At 42.2% G+C, this 10,842-nt stretch overlaps 1 pseudogene; it reads left to right on the top strand.

Annotated features, from left to right (window-relative positions):
- Window positions 1-213: 213 nt before the first annotated feature.
- LOC100824879 lies at window positions 214-1,625 on the top strand (annotated as a pseudogene).
- Window positions 1,626-10,842: the final 9,217 nt, after the last annotated feature.

Genomic DNA, 10,842 nt, shown 5'->3' with positions numbered 1-10,842 from the left:
CACCTACTGGTTTGGATATATTTTGATATACATACCTATAATCACGCATTTATTAAAATAGATTCGTACAGTAGGCATGTTCTTATTGAATTAAATATATTTTGATTGTGCAAATATCTCATAGATATCATCTCCTGCAACGCGCAACCGACGCGCATATCTAGTAAGTAGGCCTGGTGTGGTGTGCATATGCATCAAATCGATCCTCAGCGATGCCCAAACCAAACAAAAACAAATCTTCCATGTCAAGGGAGGAGCAAGCCATGGCGAACCAGGCGAAGCAGCAGCTCGCGGATGCCGCAAGGGACCAGGCCGCCCTCTCCATGCGACTGCTCAATCGCCTGGGCCAGATCTCCGGCGACCAAAACCTCGCCTTCTCGCCGATGTCCTTCCACGCCATCCTCTCTCTCCTGGCGGCCGGTGCCACGGGCGCCGTCCACGATCAGATCGTCTCCTTCCTCGGCCCCGCTGGCGCCGACGCGCATACCGCCCTCGCCTCCCACGTCGTCGCAGCAGGCCAACAAGCGCCGAACCACGTGGGCGAGCACGACGAGGAAGAAGAGCAGCAAGGCTCCATTGTCCGGTGCGCCACGGGCGTGTGGGTCGACTCGTCGCTCCGCATCAAGCCTGTCTTCGAGGCCATGGCGGCGTCCAGTTTCGACGCGGAGGCGCGTGCCGTCTCCTTCGGCTCAAGCCCCGAGCAGGCCAGGGCCGATATCAACGGCTGGTTCGAGGGCAAGACAGGCGGTCTGTGGAAGCAGCTCCTCCCCGAGGGCTCCGTCAGCGCCGCCACGGTCGCCGTCCTCGCCAACGCGCTCTACTTCAGAGGCTACTGGTACGACCCCTTCGACGCCACCCTCACAGAGGACGGCGACTTCTTCGTGGACTCCGGCTCCGGCGCCCACGCCGTTCGCGCACCCTTCATGGTGGGCGGCAGCTTCCACGAGTACACGTGCATCGCCTGCCACCCCGGCTTCAAAGTCCTGCGGATGCCCTACCTCGGCGGCCACAACCGCCGGGGCTACTCCATGTGCTTCTACCTTCCCGACGACCGCGACGGGCTGCCGGAGCTGGTGCGCGTGCTCAGCTCTGACCCGGCAGCGCTTCTCGACGTGCCCACGAAACTAGTCCCCACGGGCGCGCTGAGGATCCCCAAGTTTGGGGTTTCGCTGAGGCTGGAGGCCTCGCAGCTGCTCCGCGACCTCGGGCTGGACCTGCCGTTCCGTCCCGCAGTAAGACTAGATTCATTTAAGATGTGTAAACCTTCTCGGAGATGCTGGCGTTGGACGATTCTTCTTCCGAGATGCCGATGGCCGTGTCGTCCGTCATCCACCAGTGCTCCGTCCATGTCGACGAGAAAGGTACCGTGGCCGCTGCAGCCACCGACATGGAGATTTGTGGGTTTGCCATGCCACCTGATCCTGAGATGCTAGTAGACTTCGTCGCCGATCACCCGTTCCTCTTCTTCATCAGGGAGGAGCAGGACGACAGGGGCGTTATTGTTTTTGCTGGCCAAGTTGTTAATCCTCTGTTGGGTAATTAACTAATATGATGAATTAGTTCTTGTGATGAGTGAGCAAGTAATCAATCTTGGCCAAAGTTAATTCGAGGAATCCTGATTTCAATCCCAAATCGAATGGTTATTGCCCAAAGTTAATTCTGTGAGATCGAGATAGGCAATCAGAGAGAGGGGTGAATGATTGCGCGGAAGCAAATTAAAACTTTTTCCAAAAGTTCAAACCCTAAATCACCTTTCTGTCCGTGATAGTAAAACAGCCGTAACTTTTGATTGGATGAACCAAAAAATACGTATGAGTATGGAAAAGAAGGTATTAAAATTATCTAACCAACGCAACAAGAATCAGCTCAATCGGACTTACCAATCAAAAGATATGATCAAAATAGTAACAGCTGACAGAAAGTTACGAGGATTAATCTAAAACCAATTTCGAGAAATAACAAGAAAGATGAATTAATGTAAAGCACTGGTAAAGCACTAAATCCAAACAAGATACATGTCATCACTTAAATATCCATATTATCCAAAGTATCCACATCAATGTTTCATCTAAAACACTTGTCAATGTTACACATCACATATGTTAACAACACTAGACATTGAACATTGATTGGCATACACATTCACTTAACTCTCAGATTTTCAAGGTTTTGAAAAGAAAATGAAAAACATCAAAAAGTTGGAGAAACACCAATAAAAAAACACCAATAAAAGGTAAAATATGGTATGTATATGTGTTGAAATCTCTCCCCCTTTGACAATGAATTTCATCAAAACCACACAAAAATATTTCCCCCGCTTCAATTTTTTTTTCTTTAAACTAAAAGCGATTTTATTTTCATTTTTCTTTGTTGTAATGAGCATTATGAAACATCATGAACATGATAATTGTGCATCCAAGTCATGTAAAAAGTAGTTGTACTCGACATGTATATAAGTATGATGTAATCTACACATGACGAAAACTCAAGTATTTTTACGATTTATTGCAAGACATGGTCTCCCCCTGTCAACTACATCAATACTTGAATACAAAATAACTTGCAGCACATTACATTAAACAAAGCACTTTATAAAAGCATAATATTTATTTTCATTGAATTTATATGCCAAGTCAATTCAACCTTGCCAAGCCTATATTTAAAACACCATGCAAGCCTATGTCCAGAGTGCAATGATTAACAATCAGAAGCTTAAGGCAATGATAAGCAATCAGAAGCTTAAGACAAAGGTTTCAATAAACACAGCAACCTCCAAGTTCATACCAAAGTGCAATGGTAAGCAGTCTCGTGAAGATGTAGTGCGACATTGGCATATTTATTTAGTAAAAATTGCTTGACACCACGTGTCTTTGTACATTTGGAACCTTGATACCATTATATTTTCATCATTGCTAGTAATTAAGTATCCAAGACCAAAATAGCTAACAAAGTTTAACCATGACAAGATTTAGTTCAAGTTATCATTCGTATTAGAAGTCATGTGATAGACTATTTCATACGAGCATACATATAAAATGACAATGTCCTCAAAACATAAACGTGGTTGCAAAAATGTCATTTCAGAATGGAATACAATGCTCATTACTTTTTCAGATTTTTTATTTATTAAAGATAAAAGAACGAAAAAGAAGCAAGTGAAAAGATATTTTACATATCGTACACGAAGAACAAACTCCCCCTCAAACCATCCCGTATGGTTTGATTACTCCAAGTTCACCTCGAAGAAAAGCAAACCGAGAAGAATCCAATGGTTTAGTAAAAATGTCTGCCAATTGACGTTCGGTATCTATAAAGTTGAGCACAACATTTTCTTTTTCAACATGATCTCTAAGAAAATGATATCTTATATCTATGTGCTTAGTTCTAGAATGTTGCACTGGGTTTTAGCAATACATATAGCACTAGTGTTATCACAATAAAGTGATACACTTTCTAAAATAACCCCATAATCTTTCATTGTAGCTGTTATCCATAAAATCTGTGAGCAACAGCAAGCAGCAGCTACATATTCACTTTCAGCAGTAGACTGTGCAACAAAACTTTATTTCTTAGAAGACCAAAGTACTAAAGAATCACCAAATGTAAGCATGTATCAGATGTACTCTTTCTATCAATTCTACAATCTCCAAATCAGCATTCGTAAATGCACGCAATATAATACTAGAGCAAGTAGAAGCCTAATGCCAAAACATAGGTGCCATGTAGACACCTGAAAATCCTTTTAACAACTTGTAGATGTGATGCGCGGGGGAAGCTTCAAACCTAGCCTTGTTGCGAAAAATAACATAATACCCAACGTGCACCAATAAGGGTGTGACCTCTAAACATATTTCCTCCCCCTGAACATATGTTCCTACATTACGAATAAGAGGACTTTCGCCACAACAGTAGAGGTACAAGCATCTCCATAAATTATACTTTCAGCCCGAGATGCACGTGTGAGGGAGGAGAACCAATTTTTATCACCGGTCATGTGACGAGAACAACTGGAATCCACTAGCCATATGTTCCCCTTCCTCAAGTGAAGTGCCTACAAACAACAAACACATGCCGAGATCTCCGTACTGGGGTTAGATAAAAAACTTTTAGGTATCCAGTACTGAGATACACGACGAGTAGGCAAAGCACGAGTATCCTTATACATTGGGACAGATTGTATGTGTCTCGTGCAAGTTGAAACGGAAGGTGAAACATTCACCCTAGGCACATAACGGGGAGTAGTAGTTTTATGATGAGCATAATGTGCCTTGAAGGAATTAGATCTAGCTTGTTTTCTTTCCTTTTTAATTACTCTAGCTAGTCTAAAACAAGAACCTACACCATGTCCAGGTTTATTACAATAAGTGCAAGTGTACCTACTTCCAGGTTTAGCATGTGATATATGACCTACATTTGCAATTGTTGAAGTATCATTAGACATGATGCCGGCAGTTTTAAAAATCACATTGGTTGGCTTGTTAGATGTTTCAAAAATTCCATTGCCAAGTGACTTAACAATACTGGATGGATTAGCCTTAAAATGAGCATGTGTATTAAAACCAAGGCCGGTCTTGTTTTTACTCACTTTAGACTTATCTAAAATCATATTCAGATTTTTGTGCCCACTAGAAAATTTCTGCAAAGATGCGTGTAAATAATTAACTTGATGAGACAAGGCAATACAATTATCGCAAACACCATCAATGATTTGTTTTCCACTTTTACAATTAGCGCACAAAGAAACCTCTTGGATATGTAAAGCATTTTCAACATGAGAAACCCTAGCATTTGCATCTTTCAACTTCAATTCAAGAATATGACAATTATTACAAGAAGTTGAATCTGTCAAATCAGAAGTATCCATGCTAGCATCATTAATATGTTTACGTTTATGCAAAATAGGTTTCTCATTGTTTTCTAATGCAACTCTAAGCTTATCAAGAGTATCATCATGAATAGAACGCAAAGAGGTAAGCTCAGAATATATAGAATCACAAGACTTGCAGGAATCATCATCAGGAATCATAGACTTAAGTTTAGTAATTTCAGAATTCAAGGATGCAATTTTCAAGTCATATTTCTTAATTCTTTTAGTAGCATGATCAAGCAAAGAACTCAATTTACTAGCACTTTTAAGTAATTCATCATAAGAGAGTTCTACCTCATTGTTGCTGTCACTGTCGTAGTCGTCACGGGAGGTAGCACTCTTATTGCTAGCCATAAGACACATCCCATTAATGTCGCGCTTTCCTTTGGATGCATCATCTTCATCAGACTCGATATCCACATCACTCAAGCATGGTTCACCATATTCATTGATTACAGAGAAAATACTGTGAGCCACCGCTCGAGCAAAGTCACCCCTCTTTTTATTCTTGATGTTGGAGGGGCGCTTCTTTTTCTTGTCCTCCCCATTTTCTTCTTTCGCCATCTTGGATAAGAATTTAGGACAATTTTGGCGAAAGTGATTTGGATCACCACATTCAAAGCACCTTGGAGCATTGTTCCCACCTCTCTTCCTTGAACGAACATTTTGCAGGGCACGTGTAAAACGAGAGGTGAGGAGTGCCAATTCTTCCTCTGGGTATTGCTCTAGCTGTTCATCAGTTAGTTGAGACAAAGAAGACAGAGCATAACAATATGTAGAAGTACCATCATTAGATCTGCCAGGGTTAGTAACAAGTGCAATTGATTTGGAACCGGTTCTCCTAGCAAGAATATCTAATTCATGAGTTTTCAATTTTGAGTACAGAATATCAAGTGTAAGTGTGCTCATGACAGTAGATTCTCTAATAGATGTAACTTTCATCTCCCATCTGGACATATCTAATGCACTCAAAAGTTGCCTAAAAGCCTCAGCATCAGTATAAGTAACACCTAATGCACGTAAGTTGCTGAGATCTTTATTAAAGCGTGCAAAGAATTCATCCAAAGATTCACCTGTATTCATCTCAAATCTCATGTACTCCGTTTTGTACATGTCTTGACGCACCTCCTTAACAGAGTTTGATCCTTCATGATAACTACAAAGTGCGTTCCATATCTCATGAGCGGATGCAAGGTGAGCGACACGGTCGAAGTCACTTCGTTGTGGACCTTGGATGATGTAGTTCCTCGCCTTGTAGTTGTTCTCCACGTGGACCAAGTTTATTGGTGTGATCGCATTGTCCGCGGGAAGCTCATAGGGCTTGGCGATCTTCTCCCATATGGCGTAATTTTGTGCCATGATGTATGCCTTCATCTTCGCCTTCCAAAACCCTAATCCATTGTTCCTTCGCACGAACGTTCCGCATGACCTTGATCCTCGACCTCAGCTTCCCAAGCTTCGTCTCTCGATCTCGTCATCGACCACGTTCTTCTAGCTCCGGCAACACCTGAAAGCGAACACACAAATAACCAGTACGAGCACAAGTCCACGACTTGACTCAGGGTAAGTTTCACACAACTCACGCCATGTTTTCACATAAGAAACTAATGGATCAGCACACCACTAGCAAAGCACTAAGTCCAAACAAGATACATGTCATCACTTAAATATCCATATTATCCAAAGTATCCACATCAATGTTTCATCTAAAACACTTGCCAATGTTACACATCACATATGATTTCACAAATTCGACGAATCCTGATTTCAATCCCAAATCGAATGGTTATTGTCAGCTTATACATGGGCAGATGGTTCGGATGGTTGTATGGTTCTAGTAATTTGGTGTGGATCACCGATGCTTGAACTCTACTGTTTTGATTGGCGTATTTATTTCAGGCAATGTTCAATGAAAATTCAGATAAATTTCCAATGTTTCCTAAGTGGCGTGCCTTATCACTTGAGAAAATGTTTCCTTCTTGAAACTGAACTGAGCGAAAAATTGAAGGCCCTTGGGATCTTTCTTCTGAATACTCCTTGTCTGGAGAAGCTTACTTTGCAGTGTTGTATGGTCGCTGTTATTTATCTTGTCATTTTTCGTTGTTTACACATCTTAAATGAATCTAGTCTTACTGCCAGTAGTTTGATCCTGATATGGATAACCAGAGTAAAAGCATCACTCTGCAATGTCATGATCAAAAGACTTACCCGTGTCAGAAGCTGAAGCTGATAGAAGTCATGTACGAGGACAACCAAGATCACCAAATTATTGAACTTTTGTGGTACGAGTACTTGGGAAGAGGCTACCAGATACTCCTTGCTCAGTGCTCTTAATTTAGATGATTTGTTCATGATCGTCTTCTCTTGCAATGCTCCTTGCTCAGTGCTCTTAATTAGAATATCTTGAACATTTTCATGTTCAATGTCATTGTTCTGTCGTGTAATGACAAGCACCACATCTGTTTTCTGGTGGACATGTCTAGTGAATGTTAACACTTTGCTCCTTTGTGAGAACAAAATATTTTGTGTATATGGATTTGGTTAGTGCCTCACTTTACTACTTAGTACTCTTACTATATTGTCAACCATTATGTGGTTCTTCAAATGACTGTGTGGAGCAGCTCCTTGTAAAGGCAAATGTTTGAACAACTAAACGTCGCCAATATTCTGGATTGCGTTATAGGTTTGTACTAAAAGCCACATTGGTTTATGGAGACGTAGTCTTAAATGTTTATTTTGATCATGTAGTTACATTACATGAACATCACTGCATGTAGTTTCATCACCTGAAACATAGGTTAAATCTTGCTATACTGCATTACAAGGACTAAGTAACAAAGTTAAGCAGGAAGCTGAAAACACTAGGCATGGTAAGTAGTGTAGTGCTTGCCATCAAGTAAACCACGACGACATGGCTTGTTTCTTCTGAGAAAAGAGACTGGGCCACCAGGTCAAATTGACCCTTTTGTGCAGGTAAATTACACAGCAGAGATCCCTTTTGGAGCGTGGAAATTCCCAATTCTTGCGAAAATCAAACGGTTTCAGGTGAGGCGTTTGCGTCCCAATTCCCAAATCCAGTGCGCTAGACGGTGGTGTTATCCTCCTTCCGCATGCCTCCTCGGCCATTTATGTTGGGGCCGCTGCGGCGCGAATTACCATCGTCCTTCGTGGAATCCAGGTTTTGGGTGGCTTCGCTGACAAGCGAGAATAGTCACACGCGTGGAGCCGATGAGAGGATGCTCTTGGTCTCCCGGAGCCAGACGAAGCGTAATGCCAATGTTTGCTATAAGCTGAGACCCAAATGGCTGGTTGAAATTGTCAAAATGTATGAGCTCATTGTTCCACAAGGTAGGACCCAGATGTGTTGTTGAAATGACTCCATGCAAAAGAGAGATGAGAGACAAAAATAGTTTTTGTTGTTTATGGGCTACTCACAAGTATGCTTAAAACAATTCAAAATATTCACAATGTATAGGGTTAACCATAAGGCTTGCCACTTTTAGGCTGGACAACTTTTGTACACATTGTTGGTGCCCTAAGTATAAAATAAAAATAAAATAAAATAAATAATTATGTATAACAATGGATATTTGGTAGATACACCTGGGACACGTTTGGGATACCTCCCGGTTCAACAAGAAATCGTGCTCCCCCTCACTGCATCAGTGACCAGTGAGGCGATGTCCAGTGACCCGACCACTAGGACAAGGATCGGTATAATGGACAGGACTGAAGTTGCTTACAGGAATAATCCGGAACATTTCAGAACCTTTCGAGAACTTCCGGAACCTTCTAGAATATTCTTGGTCAATACCGGAAAATATTCCGAACTTTTCCGAAACAGTTTTCCCATGTATAATTCTTTATCCCCGGACCATTCCGAAGCTCCTCGTGATGTCCTGAATCCCATTCTGGACTCCGAATCAATATTCGATATCACCATCTATTTATCTCATCAAACCCTAGCGACATTAAGCGTTAAGTGTATGATCCCACGGGTTCGAGAACATGTGGACATGACCGAGACACCTCTCTCATCAATAACCAATAGCGGGACATGAATGTACATCATGACTCCCACATATTCCATGAAGATCTCATCGGTTGAACCACTGTGTCAAGGATTCAATTCATCCGGCCCGTATCCAATTCCCTTTGTCTCATGATATATTACTTGCCCGAGATTCAATCGTTGGTATCACCATACCTAGTTCAATCTCGTTACCGGCAAGTTCTCTTTACTCGTTCTGCAATATAATATCCCCGTGACTAAACACATTAGTCACATGCTTGCAAGCTCATTAGGATGTTATATTACCGATAGGGCCCAGAGATATCTCTCCGTCACATGGAGTAACAAATCCCAGTCTTGATCCATAAAACCCAACAAGCACCTTCCAAAATACCGAAAGAACACATTTATGATCACCCAGTTACAAGATGACGGTTGATGTCCACAAAGTATTCTTCCAGTACTAGGGAGTGGCATGATCTCATGGTCCAAGTAAATGATACTTGACATTATGTAAGCAATAGAAATTAAAACTTAAGTGACACGATCAGAAGCTATGCTTATGTTTGGGTCTATCCATCACACCATTTTCCTAATGATATGACCTCGTTATTAAATGACAACACATGTCTATGGTTAGGAAACCTTAACCATCTTTTAATCAACGAGCTAATCTAGTAGAGGCGTATTAGGGACACGATATTTGTTTATTCATCCACACATGTATTTAGTTTCATGTCAATACAATTACAGCATGGATAATAAACATTTATCAAGAACAAAGAAATATGATAATAACAAATTTATTATTGCCTCTAGGGCATATTTCCAACAGATCATAGTGGGGAGTAACTTAGATTAGTACCATGCATATGTTAGTTTCAGTTACTACCTTCATAGTGGGTACTAACGAGCTCTTTTATGGTGATTGTCGAGTACTTCTCAATACTTTTCAGTACTCTCTTGGAATTAATTCTGTTTGTTGATCTGTACTCAGGTCTTGTTTGTTTCCCTGGGCCGCAACTGAAAAATGGGTTGTTTTGTTTCTTGGGCCGCCAGATGTCACGCCCGTTTCTGTCTCGTGGAGGCCTGCCCATCGATCCTCTTCCTCGTCCCTGCCGCCCGAGCTAGGCCCCTACACCGCCTGAGCCCTTCTCGTCGACCGCCGGCGCATCGTCCCTCCACCACCTGGGAAAGAGAGCGGTAGCGGCGTGCGTGCACAGCAACCGCTGAGCTAGGTGGAGGGCGGGGTGGGTGAAGACAGGGTGGCTGCAGCTCCTGTTCGCCGTCGCTGTGTTCTTCTACTATACGGGTGACAGGCCAGCACCTGCAGCGGCGTACGATGGCCGTGGGGGGTTACCCAGATATCAGCGCCCTAGCGATCAGGGAGGACCCGATATAGCATGGAAGGACAGCCTGATTTTTCCTTCGTAGAATTGGGAAAATTTGATGATTTAGGTTACAAATTGAAAATGATTAAGGTGATAACGCGGGGAGAAAAATAGCAGAATCGGTTCATGGGGTGATTGAAAATAAATCCTAAGCTACCGTGGCATTGAAGGGGAGATGAACCAACAACGGCTGTGGAGCTTGATGTACTGGAGCAAAGTGCAAGAGGAGGAAAAGGAGACTAGGGGATTGGGCGCTCATTAGGGAGATGGGCCAGAAGAAAGGGGTGAGGCCCAGTTGAAATAAGAGGGGTGAGGCTCAGTTGCAACATCCGCACGCAGTTATTACGTGATCAAATATTTCACTAAATATTTTTAGTTAAAAAATAAATCAATAATTTTGGTTATTTTTTATTACTTTCCAGTACTTCCTATTTCTCCACCGTTGGATCAACTAGGTTGGACGGTTCCTAAAATCGCCAACCATTGTAAAACTTGTAGTAACTTATATGTGATGTCTTACATTTTGTCATTAATTACGTTGTAGACCCATTTTATCTTGATTTGTGTGATGC

This window comes from Brachypodium distachyon, chromosome 5 (genome assembly GCF_000005505.3).
Source record: "Brachypodium distachyon strain Bd21 chromosome 5, Brachypodium_distachyon_v3.0, whole genome shotgun sequence".
Classification (NCBI taxonomy): Eukaryota; Viridiplantae; Streptophyta; class Magnoliopsida; order Poales; family Poaceae; genus Brachypodium; species Brachypodium distachyon.
Note: the sequence above shows the minus strand (reverse complement) of the source record. Positions and strands in the feature narration are given on the sequence as shown.